This window comes from Caretta caretta, chromosome 24 (assembly GCF_965140235.1).
Source record: "Caretta caretta isolate rCarCar2 chromosome 24, rCarCar1.hap1, whole genome shotgun sequence".
NCBI classification, from domain to species: Eukaryota; Metazoa; Chordata; order Testudines; family Cheloniidae; genus Caretta; species Caretta caretta.
Window position 1 is genome coordinate 3,894,118 of NC_134229.1, and position 19,972 is coordinate 3,914,089.

At 56.1% G+C, this 19,972-nt stretch overlaps 1 protein-coding gene across 2 annotated transcripts in view; it reads left to right on the forward strand.

The window, feature by feature from the left end:
- Positions 1-19,972, forward strand: part of KIRREL1 (kirre like nephrin family adhesion molecule 1) — an 85,795-nt gene that overhangs the window by 41,540 nt on the left and 24,283 nt on the right. The window lies entirely within an intron of this gene.

Consider the following 19,972-nt stretch of genomic DNA (forward strand, 5'->3'; position numbering starts at 1 on the left):
TGCCCATCCCCGGTCCAGGCATGCTTCCCCTCAACCCCCTTCTCTGCCCCCCCCCACCCATCCACTTGATCGGGAAATGAAACTGATTGAGGCTGACGTCCAGTGGAGGTGTGTTCTGCTCGTTTGGATGCAAAACGCCCCATCTCTGTGGCCAGGAGATAATCGAGGTGGAATATTTGATCGGCCAGGAAATGAGGTGCTAAATTTGTTGTGAGATTGGTGTCACAACCAATCAAGGCGCCTCTCGCCTGTCGGGGATGGGCAGTTAAATGAGAAATCATTAGGTTATTTCAGAGCCCGAGCGGGAGGCCGGGAGGTTGGATGGGAAGTGGGGGCAGAGAGAATTGGAGAGGAGATGGAAGATAGAGAGCGGGAGCGAGGGAATGAAAGAAGGGAGGAGCAAAAGCCGACTGAGTCCCATTAACTGTTGGCAGCATGAAGGGCCTTAAAGCCAATGTCAATTACAGGCCCCTCGACAGCACAAAGGGGACTCCTTGCAAACTGAGAACCAGGCGCCGCTGGGGTCGCAGGACATAAGTGGCAATGTTAAATTCTGCCCATCTCAGCTCTGCCAGCTCCCAGATATTCAGAAACCAGGAGGCAGGCCCCACACGAACCATGAGTTTGGTTTAAGAAACTGAGTTTGGTTTCAGAAACCATGAGGGGGTTTTTTTTAACCCAACATTGTGTGTTTTGTATTTTTTTCCCCACCTTCTAGATGTTGAGCCTTTCTGGGGAGGGACGGGGGCTGCCTTGTCCAGCTTTTCTTTGCAACCAGGAGGGGCTAGAGACTTGAGGGGGGTTAAAATAAAAGTGGAGAATCTCACCAAATCACAGGACTCCAGGAGCTGAGCGTTTGAAGTAAAATGTCAAGCTGGGGAGGCTCGCGATGCGGTCACAAGAGGTGGCAGGGCTGCCGTAGCATAGGATTATTTATTATTTGTATCGTGGCATCCGGGAGCCCCAGTTATGGGCCAGCACCCCGAGGTGTTAGGTGCTTTGTGGCCCGATCACGACCGCTTCCAATCTAACTAATGCTAAGAAAGCGAAGGGTTTCTCTCTCGGGGTCGCTCAGTTTCCAGCTGTGGAGGGATCCTGGCTTTCCCATCCCAGCACAAAGATGGGGACACCAAAATGTTTGAAAAAAGAACAGGAGGACTTGTGGCACCTTAGAGACTAACCAATTTATTTGAGCATAAGCTTCCGTGAGCTACAGCTCACTTCATCAGATGCATGTTTGACTAGCTGAAAGCATTTAAACCGTGGCCAGAAGGGCAAAAGCCAGGTAAGATCGGAATCCCCGTAGGCCTGTTGAACATCACCTCTCCCATCTTGAGACACCAATCGCAATGCCGTTGATTATTTAATCATGATACCCATCCCGCCGCCCCTTTAACGTTCACTGCCCTTGCCAGAGCGAGAATTCCCACCGTTTTGGGTTCACTCTGCCTCCCCGCCCCCAACTCCTCCAGGCCCCATTTCGCTGTCCCTGGGAAGATCAAGTCGTCTCCAAGTTCTCTCAAAATATATAAACAATGTAGAATTTCAAACAGACAGCAATTATTTTGGGGGAGGCAGAGGGGAGGAACCAAATGGCTTTATTTGGAAGCAGCTGTAGTTAATTGGGGAGGGGAGGTTTAACCCCATCTGAGTCTGAGCCCAGAATTCCAGATGGACTTGTTACAATGTAACAAATTGGCTTGGCCTGTGTTTCTGTAAATGTGTGTCATTGCTGCCCTCTGCTGGATGGACTTGGACCTGCACGTGTGTGTGTCATAGACCCTAGAGTGCCACAAACAAAAGAAGATTGAGTTGGCTCATTTGTGTGTGAGAGAGGCCACTGTCTTCTGCTGGACGGACTCAGAGCTGTACAACTGTGTGTCGTAAGCCCTATACTGCTAGATGTGGATGGGGATTCTCCTTTAGCCCAGGTAGGAGTGGCCTGGGCTTTTGAAGCAGAAGAATCTGGGTTTCTCTGCCGTGAAATCCCGAGTGGCTTTGGAGTGCGGCGCAGGGATGACAGTGAGGTCCTAGGTAGCCACAGATTTGTTCCAGTCTGTTTTCCATCACTGACCCAAAAAGAGAACGAGGCCCAAGGAGGCAGAGAGGCTGGGCCGTGCGAGTGAGGGCAGCAGGGGAGAAGGCTCTCATTCCCATAGCAGCACAACTGTGTGCTGGGGCTGTTGTCTGCAGACCCTGAGCCAGATCCCCAGCTGACGTCAAACAAGCCAGACAAGACCGATCTGGGGATCTGGCCCCTTTCGTTTCCATAGGCAGTGTCCTCACTAAGCCGCCCATCCCTGCTGGGCAATGTAGTGCTGGCAGAGAGCGGCTGATTCCTCGGGGGCCACCGCAGTGGGTGACTCAAGTTGAAGTCAGTGGGAGCATCGCCATTGGGTTCAGTGCGGAGGGGTGGGGGGGACTGGGGTCCCCAATTGTCGGTGTCATGGGCATGTTCACTGGAGAATAGAAATTCCCCCCCCCCGCCGCCTTGCTGTCTCCCTCTCATTTGTTTTTATAATTTTGCCTTTTAAAAAATGAAAACAACTGGAGCATCCTTCCCCTTGAGAGCTTTTCTATCTCTGACTTAAATACCAAAAAACCAGCCACCCACCATATACTAAACAACCCCCCGACTAGTGAAAAACCAAGGGCAAAATTCCTCTTGCTGATTCAGCGCTCTGCTTGGTTATTACATGTATTACGGTAACAGGAGGCCCCAGCTGAGATCAGGGGGCCCCATGGTGCCAGGTGCTGCACGGACCCAGAGTGAGACAGGCCCTGCCCCAGAGAGCTCATAGTCTGAACGGGCGAGACGATAGGAAGGTCTGTTAACCCCGTTTTACAGATGGGGAAATTGAGGCACGGGGCAGTGAAATGACCTGCCAAAGCTTACCCAAAATTCCACTGGTAGAGCTGGGCATGGAATCCAGGTCTCCTGAAGCTTTGCCAGTGCTCTGACCGCTAGCCACCACTGCCTGATTAAGAGGGCTTCAGCCTGTGTGGAATGGGAGCTGAGAAGGGGGAACAGGGAGAAGGAATGGGGATGGGTGCTTGCTGGGTAATGGGGAGCGATTTCAGTGCGTCTGTTCTGAAATACCCAACTTAAAATGACACCAGCCCCCAGAGGTAGCCACCGTAGCTCCCTCAGGATGGGCCAGCCAGGCAAGCAGTCTGGGGTGGCCGTTCCCCTCTTCCCGCACCCTGCCCCGGGGCTCGCGACAGTCCGAGGGGCGCGATTTAACCCCTCTTCCCTGGGAGGAGCTGGGAACAGCTGGAGAAGCAACACAGGACCCTTTGGTTCTGCCTTCCTGTTGGTGACGGCCCCACCGCTCAGGCAGCCAGGCCCTGGGCTATTCCCCGCATCCATGTCTTCCATTGCCAGGGGTTTTTCTCCTTTCCTTTGGTCTAAGTGTTCAAGTCCTTAAAACGGGTCTGGGCATTAGCAATCCCCGCCCCGCGCCCTGTGCCAACCCTCTCCCCGCAGGTCCATCCTGGAGAGACAGATGCCTGCACTCACAGCCTGATTCCACAGGGGGCACTCGCCGGGCGCCCTCCCCAGCCTGCCTGGCTAATGTTCTCCTTGTGAGGAAATACCCCTGTGGGGCTGCAAGGAAACGGAAAAGGGGCGGGAGCCATGGGGCAGGTGCAAAGGGCCAGAGGCTGAATGAGAATCTGTCCCGATGGAGTTACTGGATTTGTGTGCATTGAGCCCCGTGAGATTCTTATCGTCTTGATCCAAAAACACATTCCCTGCTCCTTGTTCTTGCTCTCGTGCATGGGACATTCCCAGGCCCTGCTCTCTTCCCGCCCCCTCTCCCAGCACTGGTCCGTGATGCAGCAAACTTGACTAGCTGCTGCGATGTTCCCAATGCCCCAGACACGCCCGGCGCCTGTCGCACCTGTTACTTTGCCGCACGCTGCTGCTGGGACGGGCGAGAGCCAGTTCCCTTCCAAGCCGCAATCTCCAGCGTTACCAGCAGATATTTGCATCCCCTTGTCAGTCTGTGTTTGCCTCACCCTCCCTTTGTAGTTTGCTCTGCTTCTCGGACGGGTTTGGATTCTGGCACGTGGAAGACAGATGCTTTTGCAGGAAGGGAGGGAGGTTGAATTGAAGCAGTGGGTTTTTTTTCTTTTTTTGCACGTGCAGAGATATGTAAGAGCGTGCATCATGAGCACTGAGAGATGGGTTAGCTTCATATACAGTACACTGCCTAGTCACCGATACCCTCTGCTGGATGGAATCAGAAATATGCAGCTGTGTCATAGTCCCCGTACTGCTAAGAGCTTGTGGCAATTTTCCTTTGGCGCTAGTGTTTTTTAGAACACGAGGAGCTGAGTTCTGTCCCTGTAGTCCCTGTGACGTTCCCAGTAGCCACAAAGTGGCAACCGTGGAGAATATTTTGGCCACAGATTTGTTATAATCTGGCATTTCCATAGCACCTTCTCTGTCCAGTGCTTCACTGTGCATTTCAAACATTCACAAATTAAGGCTCAGAACAGTTCTTTCCTTTGGGAAAAGTCAGATGATGTATTCATGCCGTACATTGATGCTGAAATACTTTCTATTCCAACAGTAACTAAAGAGGAGGTTAAACAGCAGCTACGATAGTTAGACATTTTTAAATCAGCAGGTCCCAAGAACGTGCATTCAAGAGTTTTAAAAGAGCTGGCCAAGGATTCTTGGACCATTGGGGACGTTCCAGAGAACTGGGAGAAAGCTAATGTGCCAGTATTGAAAAAGTGTAAATGGAATGACCTGGGTAACTATAGGCCTGTCAGCCTGACATAGATCCCGGTCAAAACAATGGAATGGCTGATAAGGGACTTGATTAATAAGGAATTAAAGGAGGGTAATGTAATTAAAGTCAGTCAACATGGTTTTATGGAGAATAGGTCTTGTCAAACTAACATATTGTCTTTGTTTGATGAGCTTACGAGTTTGGTTGATAAAGGTAATCATGTTGATGGAATATACTTCGACTTCTGTAAGGCGCTTGACTTGATACTGCACGATGTTTTGAGTCAGAAACTAGAATGATACAAAATCAACATAGCACCCCTTAAATGGATTCAAAACCGGTTAAACGATAGGTCTCAAAATGTAACTGTGGAGGGGGGCTTCTCAGCAGGCGGGTGTGTTTCTGGAGGGATCCATTCTTGGACCTACACTGGTTAACAAGTCTATCAGTGACCTGGAGGACAGCGTGAAATCCTGACTGATGGAGTTTGCAGGAGACACAGGTTGGGGCAGTGCTAAAGAATGATGACTGCGAGTCTTTCCCGGTCTCTGCCCCTCTCTCTGGCCCAACAACTGGTTCAGTATTTATCTGCAGTGGAATAGCCTTTGGGCCAGTGAATGGGAATGACTTTATAGTCTAGGTGTTAGGGTGCCCATTTGCCAGGCGGCAGAAGCAGAAACTTAATTGCTGAAGGAACTTTTACCCTAAAAATTGAGGTGCCCTCACGGTCAGCAGGGATTTTGTGGATCGCAGCAGAGCCAGAATTGGGAGGCACCTGAACCCCGGATTTCGCCCGAAGGAACCGAGGCCCGGAGGGATGAAGTGACCCTCCCAAGGTCTCGTGGTTGGTGGAAGACCTGGGACTAGAACCCAGGAGTCCGGATTCCAAGTCACATGCATTAACCAGAAGACCCTCCTCCTTAAACCTGGGAAACCTGCCCCCCCCAACCCCCATCTTTCCAGACAGTTTTAGGGCTTGAGACCCACTAAGATTTGAGCTCCCTGCGGATTTGGTTTTGCAAAACCCACCACCTCCTGTGCCTGCCAGGGCTTATGCTGATCCCCCCAAAGTAATGGGTCGGTCGTTGGCTGAAGAGGGAATCTCAGGAGCTCAGAGCTAAATTTTGAGGGCTCTGTGGGTTTTACGGTCTAAGCTGCGCTCTCAGCCAGACTGCTGTAATCCAGCATCGCTGGGCCCGATCCCCCACGTGCAATGCACCAGTGCAAAGTGACCCTTGTTGACCAGACAGACGCGGGGCTGCTCTTACCCTCTTCCCGCTATGGGGCCTGAGGAAGGCCAGGAGAGCTGCCGTCCCCCGATTCGCCCCCTTGGCTGGGAGCTGGATGGGTGCAGAATGCTTGCACCCGGCCGGGAAGGCCCCCAGCGCAGGGGAGATTTGCAGGGGCCCATTCGCACCCTCCCTCCTGGTTCTAAGTGCTGTCTGCCGAGTGTCCTTGAGAATCAGGCCATGGGAGACCCCCGGTGTGAGCTTTGGGACGGTTCTGCTCTTGCTCCAGACCCACCTCTGCAGCTTGGAGCTTTCGGGCACCTAACCCCACAGGAGCGACTGTCCCAGCTTCGTGTCTGCAAGCCCAGGGACAGGGACAGATTTGAAAGCACCTTGGCAGGAGGGTGCTGCCCCCGCCCTTTGTTTATTCACCAAATCCTCTTTATTTCCCCTCCCACCTTTGTTCTGTAAGGCCCTGCCCTTTGGGTGGGATGGGCAGCCGCTGGACCTGGCCCCAGACCCTGTGGATTTAAAGGCAGGTGAGCTAGAAGACCCGGATTAGGAACCTCTTTGTGGCCCCACCGCTAGAGGGGGACAAAGAGCCATGTCGCAGTTCCACTTGTATCTGGCTAGTGCTGGCTGCTGATAATTATCAGGTGAAAAAAGCAACAGCCAGGTGCCTTGAAACAAACCAGCAGTGCCGGCGCCCCCCGCTGGCCGAACTCTCCCGTGCTATTCAGGTCGATGAGGGGGAATTCCTGTGTTCTGCCCAGCCCTGCCAAGCTGTCGCTGAGGCCTGTCTCTTTGTATCTGCCCTTCGTGAGCGTCGGACGCTTCTGCCGTTGGAAATATCTGTGCTCAGTCGAAAGGCCTGAATTGCTGCTCCGAAAATAGCCCCTGATCTCCTGCCTAATGTAAATGGGGGAGGGGGGAGGAATAAAGGGAAGTGCCACGTCCGATCGCGTCTCCGCGCCAGCAGCCCGGCTCCTACCAAACCCCACTGGCGCTCTGCTTAGTGCGATAGCCTGCCTTCTGCCAGAGAGGCGCCGGCCGGCAGCCGGTCGAGCTGGGCAACCCATCTCCTGCCGTAGCAGAACCAGCCCACTGGTCCCTGCCGCCCTGGATCAGGGCACTGGGCCCAGATGGTTGGGTGTCCAGCCATCCCTCGTCAAACTTTGGTCCATCTCGTCCTTTATCCACTGGGGAAAAACATCAAATCTTTCCCCCGTGCTCACCCTGACCCTGGTTAGCTGGCGAGATCGCAGCCCGAGGTAGACAGGGAGGCTTCAGGAAGTGACAGTGCAGTGCACTGGGTAGAGAATTGAACCAGGACTCAGGAGACCTGGCTTCTATTCCTGGATCTGCTGTGTGACCGCAGGCAAATCCCCTCTCCCCTTGGGGCCTCAGTTTGCCCTTTGCCTATGGAGATCTTGGGCTGTTTGTCTTGCATCCAGCCAGCGCCCAGCACAGTGGGGCGTAGATCTCGCCAGTTTGGCCCCCGCACGGGTGAGTTTGCTAATGCTTGTCCTGTTGCTGATGGCCCGTGCGGTGGAAGTCTGAGGCCGAGCCGGCTGGCGAGAGGTTCCCCCTTTTTCCTCCACGCTGTTGGTTTGCGGCTCCTCGTGGGTTATTTCAGGGACCATGTTGAAGCTGTTTCGCTCCCGGGCTTTTAATTGAATCGTGCTCAGCAACAAATCACTCGCAGCTCCAGCTCTGAACTTTGGAGCTGCAGCCAGGCTGCCGTGCCTCTGACATGCCCAGTGATTGGGGGGGGTTGCGGGGGGTGGGGGGAGCTGTAGTCGGGAGGGGAGAAGTTCAAGCTGCTGCCTTGTGGAAGATGCAGTTAGAGCACAGGGGCTGGACTCGTGGGTTCCACGGCCAGGGATTGAGAACTCTTGGTTTCTGCTCCCAGCTGGGGGAGAAGGTGTGCTCCACTGGTGTAGCCAGGACTCCTGGGTTCTATTTCCAGCTCTGACACAGATGTGCTGTGTAACCTTGGGCAAGTCACTGCCCCGCTCTGTGCCTCAGTTTCCCCTCCCACCTTTCTTTATCTGCTTAGATTCTAAGCTCTTCCCAGCAGGGCCTGTCTTTCACGAGGCATCCATGCAACATCCAGTGCAGTGGGGCCCTGGTTTCTTTTGGGGCTGCCAGGCTTTCCCACAAAGAAATGATTAATATTAGTACCCCTTGTATTACAGTCATCCTAGAGGAGAAAGGAAAAGAACTAGCATTATAGTGGGAGGATGGAGGGGAGTGGTGCAGCCAGGAGAGGAGAGATGGAGGGAATGGGGCAGGTTAGGGAGGAGGGACTAAGACAGGTAAGGGAGGAGGGAATGGAGGGAGTGGGGCAGGTAAGGGAGGAGGGACTGGGATGAGCCAGGAGAGATGATTTTGCCAGAACCTCAATAGATTGAGGAACAGGAGAGAGAAGTTGGGCTCCTGACCCCCAGCCACTTGGTTCCCATGCTTGGGGCAGGCATGTGGAGGCCATGGGGGTTAGACCCCACCCCATTCCCCCAGCATGGCCCTCAGTGTCACTTAGAGCAGCCTTAGGGCTGCTCTAACTCACTGCTCCCCATGGCTCTTGCAGAGCAGAGAATGGCTACAGGGCAGTGCATTCCGGCCACCCCACACCCACAATCCGCCCCCTATGCTGGAGGTCCAGGTCCACACCAGCCAGGGAGGCCCCTGCACAAGGGGGATTCTCAGGGTCTTCCTCCTACCATCCTCTCCCTTGCTCCAGAGATTAAAGAGGGATCAGAGAGGAAGATGGACACCCCCTGCTGCAGGTGCAGCAGCCCTCCTGCCCATCGATGCAGCGACAGTTCCCCCTCCTGGCTCAGTCCAGCCACTGTTCTCTGAGTGGGACCCTGCCCCATCCAGTTTCTCCAGCCCCCCTCCTCCTCCCCAATCTCTCCCTAGCCCCCCTCTCCTGCTCCAATCCCTCCTTCCCCATCCAGTGTGCAAATCTCTCCCTTTCCGCTCTGCCAAGCACGGCCAGGAGAATCCAAATCCTCTTTTCTCTCCAGGAGAATAAAACCACCCGTGGGGGGGGTGGGGGGGGATTTTTTTCCCCTCTGTATTTTGTTTTATTATTTTATTTTAATATAAATAGAAGTGAAAAACTATGGGGGGGGGTGAAAAAGGCTTAAATTTAAAAGCATCGAGAAGGGGAAGAAGGTGGGGGTCTGGAGGGATAAAATACATAGGGAAAAAAAGTCTAGCGCGGAGAGATTTAGTTCCATCTGAAAGCTGTCGGCGCGAATAAAAAGCTTTTCTTTGAACCCTGAGTTTAATAGCAAGAGGAGAGAGAGGGAGATTGGAGCGCCAGCCCCAGGGTTTAATCAGTCCTTCGTTTGATAAATAGAGGGAGACAGGGCTTGGAGTGTGCATTCCCCCCCCCCCCCGCCCCCCAGCCTGCATGTCTCCTCCGCAGCACTGCTCGCTCGCTCGCTTCTTTCCCCGCGCGCCACGCTCGTGTCTCCTTTTCACCTCTCTCTGCTCCTCGCTTCGGTTCTCTCCTCGGCCCGCGGTCCAAAGAGAAACACACGCAGACAGGCACAAAAGTGCACGCACGGAGCTGCAGACCCACGTGAAGGACACACACACACACACACACACACAAACATGCAGGACCAACACAAACAGGCGTGTGTGCACACACATAAATGCATGGAAATAGACACACGGTTGTGCAAATGTACACTCAGATGGACACACATGCACTAGTGCTCCTGGACATACACACACAACACGTTGATCTCTGTGTGTATATAAAGTCTGCTGCAGTTTCCACGGGATGCATCCGATGCAGTGAGCTGTAGCTCACGAAAGCTCGTGCTCAAATAAATTGGTTAGTCTCTAAGGTGCCACACGTCCTCCTGTTCTTTTTACACACAACACGGCAGATGCAGGAAGGGTGGGAGGAGGGGGATGAGAAGAGGGGTAGAAAAGTCCAGCCCAGAAGGTGTGAATAATTTATCTCCTGTGAAGGCCGAGGTGAGGCCAAACACGGCATGCCTTTTAAGCAGCAAACCTTTTGGAAGACAACTGTCTCCTTAGCATAATGGCCAGGCCCAGCGACAAGAAAAGACTTTCAGCTCGCACTGCCGTGGCAAACAGCCAAACTGTCGTTGTCTCCGGGATCCCTCTTTCCCGTTCGACTGTCTTACCCCCCCCAGCAACCGCGCTGAACTCAGGATCCCTCCTTCCCAGCCGTCCGCGACCCAGAGGGGGGAGATAAAGACCCCGTGGCAAAGGGCTGGTGCCCTGCCACAGCACCGCAGCGTATTCTGAAAGCCCTGCACTGAGCCCAGTCCCCCGGGTCAGACTAAAGCATTTCAGTCCTCACGAGCCTGGACTATCGTGTGCTGCCGGCAGGGGGGCTGGAGAGGCTGAGGGGCCCTGTGATGCCCGAGGCCAGTGCAGTGCAGGGACTTGGCTTGACTGATCTTCCCAGAGGGGAAGACGAAAACCCCACGGGGTTGCCCTTTGCTGCGGAGGGCACAGTGGGATGAGGACAAAGCGAGCGGGGCTGCCAGTCACCTGCCCTGGTCCATGCTCCCTCCATCCTGGCAGGCTCTCAGGCCCAGGAAAGCAGGAGGGGGGACTGACCGGACAGTGAAATACACGGGAGCTGGAAAAGCCCCACCAGTCTCCTCTCCCCGCCATGGCCCATCTAGGATCCTGCCCGGGGCTCGGCTCTGCCAGGTCTGCGGTGCTGGGGGCCAGAGTGTGCTCATCCAACCGTAATGTTGCCTCCCAGCAGCCCACTTTGACAATGACCCCGGAGCAGAGGGGCTGTATCTGCATATCATTTACAAATGCAGATCAGGCCGGGTTATCAAATAGCAGCATCGCTGGTTTGGATCCCCGGGGGAGGGTTGAAGGCTGGGTTGGGGGCACTTTTAAATTCATGTTCTTCTCTGCCTAACCCCGGCTGTCTGAGGACCGTCCCAAGAGTCACTCATAACCCGTCAGCCTCGGCTGCATCAGACCCCGGGACCGGATGTTTGCCACTTCATGGTGGACTGGAGTTATTCTCCCAGCTCAGATCTGATGCGTTTCCCCAGCCAGAGCTGGGTTCCCTCCTGGCTTGATCTACAATCTCAGACGCTCAGGTGCTCAGACGCCACAGCTCAGCGTGACGAGGCAGAGCCGCTCGGCTTGGTGCCACCGGAAGATTCACCTGTGTCGTTTCTGCCCATTATTCTGAGTGGTGTTTAGTGGGCTGAGACCATGGCTGGCAGCCAGGACACCTGCATACTTGTCCCAGCTCTGGCAGGTAGTGTGAGCTAATGGTTAGAGCAGAGGACTGGGTGCCAGGACTCCTGGGCTCGATTCCCTGCTTGTGAGCTAGTAATTAGTGCAGGTAATTGTTAGTCAGGATTCCTGACTCCACCCTGCTCTGTAGCTTTACGCGAGTCATTTCCCTTCGCCATGCCTCGATTTCCCCATCTCTAGGGCGAGCTCTCCCTTCCCACAGAGGATGAAATGTTAGAGCTGGCTGGGACGTTTTTCCACCCGCCCCTTGTGTCATTCTGCAGCTCCCAGCAGGCCTTGAAGAGTCACCTCTCCTGGTCTGTTTGTTGCGGTCAGACCCTGGTGGGTTCCTTCTGTGTCAGCCTGACCCATGGTTTGTGATGTGCCACTAAGTGACCAGCAAGCTCAGTTCGGTGCTGACTCGGCTCAGATTTGAAGCCGGGCTGAGCAACCTCAAACCAACCCCCAGCTTGCAAGCTTGAGTCTAACCAGTGTCCTCCTCGCGCTGGCTGGATCCAGACCGTGGAAATGTAGAATAATCATTAATTGTCTTACAGCCGTCCCTAGAGGCCCTGAAAGCCCATTGCGCTCGGTGCTATATGGACACATAGAGACGCTCCCCAGCTCAGAATCCAGACCCACAGCAAAGAAAACAAGCCTGAGGCCCAGAGCTGACCCATGGACAGCCCCTTCCAAGGTTTCCAAATTCCTTTCCATTCCACGTGGGCAGGGAACCAAAACCCCTCGGAACGAACGTTTTCAGGGCAGCGGTGTAAGCCAGTGGCTGGGGGACGAGTCCGGCGTGTGGGCAACACAGACGCGAGGCGCTGCCCGGCCTTGTTTGGGGTGAGGGCGGATGACAGTTCTGCTCAGAACCAGGCAGCGCAGGGCCTCGAAGCTGGGGTCTCACATCCCCAGCCGCCCACTTACAGAGCGTCTCTCAAAACGCCTCCCAATTCCAGGAAACTCCCTGCACCGGGCTTGGCAGGAGGCTGGGAGGGCTCGGAGCAGCCTGTGAGCCGAGCCGGGGGGGCTATAAAGCCAGTGGCAGCAGGCTGACTCTCGGCAATGCACAGGGAAAGTCCCTCCTTGCTCTGGTTTCCAGCCTGAAGGCACCTGTCACTGTTCCACACTTGTTGGCCCAATAAAAAGATCTCCTGTGATCTACCTCAGCCATCAGTTTCCCTCCAGGATCAATACAGCTGCAGGGGTTTCTGTTATTCTAGCCTGCCTGGCTGAAAGACCTTAATAAATAACCGTCCTCTCCTTGCGCTGCTGGAGCGCATTGTGACTGGAAGCGTCCCAGAGCACACGTAGTGGGATTCCTAATCAGCACCGAAATGCAGCCACCTCTGGGAACCCCACCGCAGCTCAGAGGAGGGGAGCTGAAGGACAAGCTGTTTGGGGCGGGAGGGGCGTCTGGATTTGTACAGCACGGTGCACCCAGGAGTGGGGCTGCTAGAAGGTACTGCAATGCAGACGACGGCCAATGGTAGCTGCCCCGTTTGACCCTGCTGGAGCGACCAAAGGCAGGGTAAGGGCTCAACCCAGATCTGCCCATTACCTCTGCTCTAGGAAGGAGCGAGCTACGGCTACTGCTCTGTCTCTTGCCGAGAGCCCTGGGGCACCAGCTGGGTGGTGGGGGTGGGCCTGCCCCAGGGCATCGATTCCCCGCCGGTGCTCAGAGGAGCAGAGCTGAGTCACCAGCAGCCACCGGCCAGACCACCCTGCCAGCCCGGAGCCTCTTCAGCTCCTGAGATGTGGGGGGGAGCCCCACGTGCTGTGACATCCCCTCCTTGGCTTGACCGGCCCGCCCCTCCCTGTCCTGCCCCTTCAGTGCCGCGGGGGCCTAGACGGGCCGAGGTTAGCAGGATGCCAAGACTGGGCAAGAACAACCAGGAGGGTAAATGGGCATCGCGCCGTAGAAACCAGTGGGGCAACAGACCTGCTTCCCAGCCGCTCTGGCTCTGGCCCAGCGGGCACCTCTCTGCGGGCCCTGGCCGTGCCCTGACGAGGACAAGGGGAAGCGGGAACAGAACCCAGACTCCTCCCTGTTGGTGTTTCTCCGAGGGGCCGGGGCTGCATTTGACCAGCAGAGCCAGAGCGAAAGAGACCAGCGCCTTGCTCAGCTTCGGGGGCCGGGGGGGGGGCTGGCGCATTTCGCTGCGGCTCCTGGGGTGGGTCCCGTTTTTCTGTGATGGTGATTTGCTGGCGGGGGGAAGGAGGCAGCTTTTAGGTGGCATAGGGAAGGGATGGTGTGTCTAACCCAGTCTCCTCCCGCCGCCCAGGCAGGGATGTGCGTAGCCAGCCTCTGGGCCATGCACCTGCTCAACTCAGCTGTGAAGAGATGCCGGGGGGCTGCTCTGGGTCTTGCTGCTCCCTCCCGCTCCCCGTGCTTCCTCGCTCTCTGATCCCACTTGCTTCTCCTCCCACCTGCCTCCCTCCCCTTCTCTCACTCTGATCTCTCTTCCTCTTTGATCTCCCTCCTCCTCACCCCCAGCCGGTCCTCTCCTCCCTTCTCTTTCTTTCCTTCCTTCTCTCCAGAATCTCGTTCCTTCTCTCCCCCCTTCCTTTTTTCTCTGCCTCTCAATCCCCCTTCCAGAAATCCCGTGCCGGGGTCTGTCGAAGATCAAAGCACCCCCTGTGTGCTGCACTCCGTGAAATCCCATTGTGTTGACTGCAAGGTCCCAGATCTCCGTCCGGCCTCTTGACGCAGGGCAGAATGGCTGGGGCCTGGCCAAACCCTTCTCGCTCCACATTAAAGAGTGGGGGGGGGGGGGCGGAGAGGGCCCTGGGGAGCCCTGATGGGTCACCCCACTGCCCCAGGGATGTGGGAGAGGGCCTGATACATCTCCCTGGTCTCATCTCCATCCTGCTTGCCCTAGCGCTGTCTCGCGTGAACACTGTAGTCTCAAATGCACCCATTCCAGCCACCCCGGCAGAGTGCCGTTAGCACTCCCCTCCCAGACAGGTGCAGCTGAGCCCCGTGGGTGGCTGGGAGACCTCTCCAGAGCTCACCAGGGCTGGTGAGATGGTTTGAGGGGTGCTTCTGAGCTCGTTCCAGTACCAATCCCTCGTTCCAGTACAAATCTTATCATCCGTAGAGCTCAGAACGCTTTACGAAGGAGGTCAGTCTTATTGTACAGATGGGGAAATTGAGGCTCAGAAGGGCAGCTGAGTCTCCAATGACCTGGGCTCATTACATGGTTACTAGCCTTATGGAAGCACCTAAAAGGCCATGGTCAGGGCCCCATGGTGCTAGGAACTGTGTGTGCATGTAGTGAGAGACAACCCCCTGCCTCAAAGAGCTTGCAATGGAAATAGAGAAGACAAAAAGGGCAGGGATGGGGAAACTGAGGCACAGAGCCAGGACGTGACTTACCCAAAGGCTCTGGGATGAGAACAGATTTCATTTGCTTTCAGTTATCCCCTCCCCTTCCATTCCTAACCCAACCTTTCACCGGCAGCAAGCCCCCACCCTGGGTCACAAGACAGACTAGAACCCTGTCCCCTCTGTGCTCCATAGACCAAGACCAAGCGCTTGGCTGCTTGCAGAAGTAGGCTGTTATCCTCTACGTACACCAGCCACTAGAGGGCACAGCCATGGGGCACACAGGGCTCACCTTTATTAGCAAGTCAGAGAACACCCTGGAAGGGTCGTGGGAACTAACAGGACTTAGAAATCAGTATAGCACAAGTACATCTATACATGTGCCAGTCACACCTCCGATTGCAGTGTAGACACACCCTTAGTCCCAGACGAGTTTAACCACAATCATCTGACCACATTAAATGCCACAATCTCTGCACCAAAGCTCCAGTTTTCAAAGCTGCCCAAAGGATTGAGCCACGTGTTTCTCTGCGAAATTAACAGGCATCAGGTGTCCAAAGCCCCTAGCCTGCGTTGAGACCCTCACTGTACCAGCTTCACATTGCATTGATTATCCATGACCCCTCAAGGTCACCTTCTGCTACAACCTGGGTTTGTGGCCGAGATCAGCCTTTCGTTGGTCCTTTCCATGTGCCCAGCCTACCTTAGGTACTTGTACGGGCCCCGTTACCCCAGTATCTGAGCACCTCCCAATCTTCAATGCTTTTACTAGGAACCAGACTGAGACCCGCCAAACTCATTTTACCAAGGCTATTGTGCCGCCATCAGGGGGCGAAGTGGGCTCAGGACAGGAGTTAGCTGCTTTCAATTCTCTGTCTCGTGCTACTCAGGAGGTCAGACTTGATGATCCAAATGGTCTTTTCCGGCCTTGAAATCTACAAATGAAAGGCTTTTGGTCACTGCTGACCTAGACTGAGATTTTAACTGGCAGCCTAGAAGGCGAAAGGCTCTGGATCCCGTCCCTGGTCCCCACAGGCGGGCAGCCGCCTTTTAAGCATTCACCTCCTGGCGCTTATTCCATTGCTAGCGATTGCCATGATATGGCAAAGTGGGGGTGTGTGTGTGTGAAGGGAGGGATTGTTCTGACCTTTGGGAACCAATCCGGTCTAAATACTACTGCTAGACAGTGGGACTCTCTGGCACTGGAAGTGGCTGAGGCCAAGAATTTTTTCAAGGTGCAAAAAAAGGCAGATGGACATTTGTATGGCCAACAAGAATATTCAGTCATAACTGTGAACTCTGAGAGATGTTTTGGCAGGGATATCGAGCCTCTTGCTTAACGAATCCCTGACTATTAGGGATTAGGATGAGACCCAGTGTGGAGGGGCGGATTATCCCATATCTGCTACCGCAGAGTTTCTTCCACCTTCCTCTGCAGCAGCTGGAAGCAGCCGGTGTCACAGACAGGCTCCTGGGCTCCATGGACCTCAGGCCTGGTCCCGTCCGGCTGCTCCGTCAGTGAGTAGCAGCAAAAATCCTGTCTCTGGACACATCTTCCTTGCACTGAAGGAGGAGAGGCAGCTCGTCCTGTTGGTAAATACGTCTCCCTCCAAGGCTCAGGGGGAATTGACGGCTGGAGGGAATTCAGGATGCAACAGATATATTTTTACTTATACAGTGCAATTTAGGCTTTGTTTGGAAATGGCCCTGGGGAGTGACACGCTGGTCCCCAGCTCGCAGCAGACGCGAGTTCGTCTGCGTCGGGTCACGGGATGAGGGACAACTCGGTGCTCAGCATCACCCCGGCGAGATCCTCATCTCTGACGCGCACACACAAATCCACTGCAAAACCCGAACTGAGCAGGGGGGATCACTGTGGCGGGGAGAGAGTCGAGATCTGACACGAGACCCTTGTAGAAGGCGATGGAGGGGCAGCAGGAAAGACTGGGGGGGCTGGAATGCAGAGGGGCTGCAGGTCAGGATGGAGGGGCAATGGCAGAGATTGGGGGGAGCCCAAGACTGGATCCACGGGAGATGCAGCGGGCCAGGCTTGTGGTTGGCTAGCCGAGCTATTCAGGGGGGATTCGAGGTCTGTAGTAGAGAGGGGCTCGGGGTCAGGCCCGAGACGCTGGCAGAGCTGGGCAGGGTTTATGGGTGTGTGTCCGCCCTGGAGAATTAAGTTGACCTACGTTAGGTGGACGTACAGCCACCGCAGTAATGCAATCGCTTGTGTGTGTCCTTGTGTCGGCGGTGCATGTCCTCACCGGGAGCACTTGTGGGATGGCTTCTGAAAGGCAGCAGCAGGCGACGGAATCCCTGACTACATCCACCTCAGCCCCACGCCTCTCGCGGAGCAGGAGTCACTGGGTTGCCCTAGCAGGCGAGTCACGTCGTCGCCAGCGGCATTGCAGTGTAGACGCTTTCTGAGATGGGTCGACGGAAGCGGCTTTGTCTCAGTCGAGCTCTGTAGCGTAAACCAGGGCTACGAGTTGGCGCAGTTACAGGACAGCTCAGGCTCGGTTTGAGGGGCTCTGACGGAGCTGGGGGTGGGGAGCCCAGGGCTGGGCTAGCCGGGGGTGGGAGTGAGAGAGACTGTGGATTGGGATTGAGGGGCATTGGCAGAGCTGGGGAGGGAGTGGGGGAGCTGTGGATGGGATTGAGGGGCATTGGCAGAGCTGGGGAGGGAGTGGGGGAGCTGTGGATGGGATTGAGGGGCATTGGCAGAGCTGGGAAGGGAGTGGGGGAGCTGTGGATGGGATTGAGGGGCATTGGCAGAGCTGGGGAGGGAGTGGGGGAGCTGTGGATGGGATTGAGGGGCATTGGCAGAGCCGGGGGTGGGAGTGAGAGAGACTGTGGATTGGTATTGAGGGGCATTGGCAGAGCTGGGGAGGGAGTGGGGGAGCTGTGGATGGGATTGAGGGGCATTGGCAGAGCTGGGGAGGGAGTGGGGGAGCTGTGGATGGGATTGAGGGGCATTGGCAGAGCTGGGAAGGGAGTGGGGGAGCTGTGGATGGGATTGAGGGGCATTGGCAGAGCTGGGGAGGGAGTGGGGGAGCTGTGGATGGGATTCAGGGGCATTGGCAGAGCTGGGGAGGGAGTGGGGGAGCTGTGGATGGGATTGAGGGGCATTGGCAGAGCTGGGGAGGGAGTGGGGGAGCTGTGGATGGGATTGAGGGGCATTGGCAGAGCTGGGGAGGGAGTGGGGGAGCTGTGGATGGGATTGAGGGGCATTGAGAGAGCTGTTGTGGGGGGACTCAGGGCTGGAATAGCGGGTGGGGGTCTGCGGGTCGGGACTGAGGGGCATCAGCTCCTTCCCTCTCTGGTGCTCGCTACTGGCCTGACCCAAGGCTGGCAGGCCCCAGTTTCCTCCCGGGCTCTCACTGTCCTGGACGCTGAACGCTGCCTTTTTCGCCGCCTCCCCACCTGGTGCCCAAGGGCTGGAGTGTCTGCAAAGCTTTCAGAGCCCACCCTCCCATGGGGGACTGCTTTGTGGGGGACGGAGGGCTTTGCCTAGGAACTACTTCCTAGAGACACCCCCCCGCCCCACCCCCATCACTGTGCAGTGCCTTGGATCAGCCCCTCTGCTAGGGAAAGGCAGCAGCAGGGACTTGGCTTCACCTTCATCTGCAGCTTCTCTCCCCCCTCGCCAAAGCTGGCGTGGGACAGTGAGGGGTTAACCAGCTGCCGGGTTGCTCTTTCTCAAAGGGGATGAACAAGGAGTCCTAGACCCTAGCCTCCTGCTCTAATCACTACACCACACTCCTTCCCAGGTCCTGAAAGAGAACCCAGGCATCCAGACATCTAGCTTCCTCCCCTGCTCCCAGCTCTAACCACTAGACCCCAGGGCAGGCCGCTCTCTGGGCAGGGACCCGCTCCTCCTTCAGTGTTTGTACAGCTCCGAGCGCCCATGACAGCAGCTCCTGGGCCCTGCAGTAGTAATAATTAAGATATGAGCAGAGAACCCAGCCAGCTGCCAGGACTCTGCCGGGGTAAAGACTCACTTGTAAAGGCAAGTGTGTGTTCATACAGCACGAGCGCCGGGAGTCCTGCTCCGTGCCTGGGGCCCGCCACGTCCTAGGATGCCACAGACAATAATCAGAGAGAAGCAGCAAAGAAACTGCAGCTTCCTCCCCTACCTCCTTCATCCGTGCCCCCCACCCAGCTCCACAGCACCCGCTCCCGGTGCGGCCCCTTGCTGCCTTTCAGAACCGCAGCTGTCTCCAGCCAGGCTGCCAAGCTGCCGGAGCCCTGCCAGCTCCTCTTCCTCTGGCGCGGGGCTCGGCTTGCTGGCTGGTGCCAGCTTGATTCACTTCCACGTGCCGCTTTCCCCCAGCCCAGCCCTGCCTGGAGGCCGGGAAACGTTGAGACTCCCCCACCCTGAGCCTCCCTGTCCCACTATCGATGCCCGGTAGCCCCCGGGCTGGCTGTGAATTCGCTGCCACGTGACCGGCTGCTGTTGTGGAAAGATGCGGCTATCGATCTCCCAGGCTGGGCAGCGGGACGCCAGGGGGGCCTGGGAACCTGGTGCCCCAGCTGTGTTTAGGGCCCACAAGGTGGCTGTGGACAGGGGCGGCTGGGTCCAGCCGGGGGAGGAGAGGGAAGGGGCTGGGTTGTGGATGGTGAACGCCAGCCCCAGGCAGAGCTTGAGCAAACCGCACGCTCACACGTACACCGCGTAACACAACCCAGATACACACACACACGCAGGCTGTCCACAACACACACGCACACACACTATACACAGCCTAATACACTCGTCCACATCCGCCCGCACTGTACACAGCATAACACACAACCTAGGTACACGCAGACATACAGGCTCTACACAAGATAACACACTCACTGGCATGTCGATAACGCAACCTAGGTGCACGCTCATACACAGGCTGCCCACAACATACACACACACAGTACACAGCATAACACACAACTAATACACACACAGGCTGTACACAACAGAACACACACGTAGACACACACTGTACCCAGGAGAACACACAACGAGGTACACATTGGCACCCTCACAGGCTGCACGCAGCATAACACATGACCCAGACCCTCGTAATGCCCATGGCAGACACGCATTCACACACGTATACACACCACACACACCGTACGCACCCCCTCACGGGCGCCTAACGCCCGGGGCAGAACACACAACCTCGACATGCGTTCACACCTGCCTTCACGAGACACCCGCTGAGCCATTCCGTGCACACCGCACATTGTGGTGCAGCAATCGTATCCAGTGTAACCGCAGCACTCCCGGCCCAGACACAGCTTCACGTGGGCTGTGCGCAAACCACCCACACACGCGGCACCCGGCTTCCAGAGTGCTCAGCACCCAACAGGCTCCTTCCTGCCCTCCCACCCCGGTGCTGACCTCAGTGCTCCAGGGGTGCTAGGGG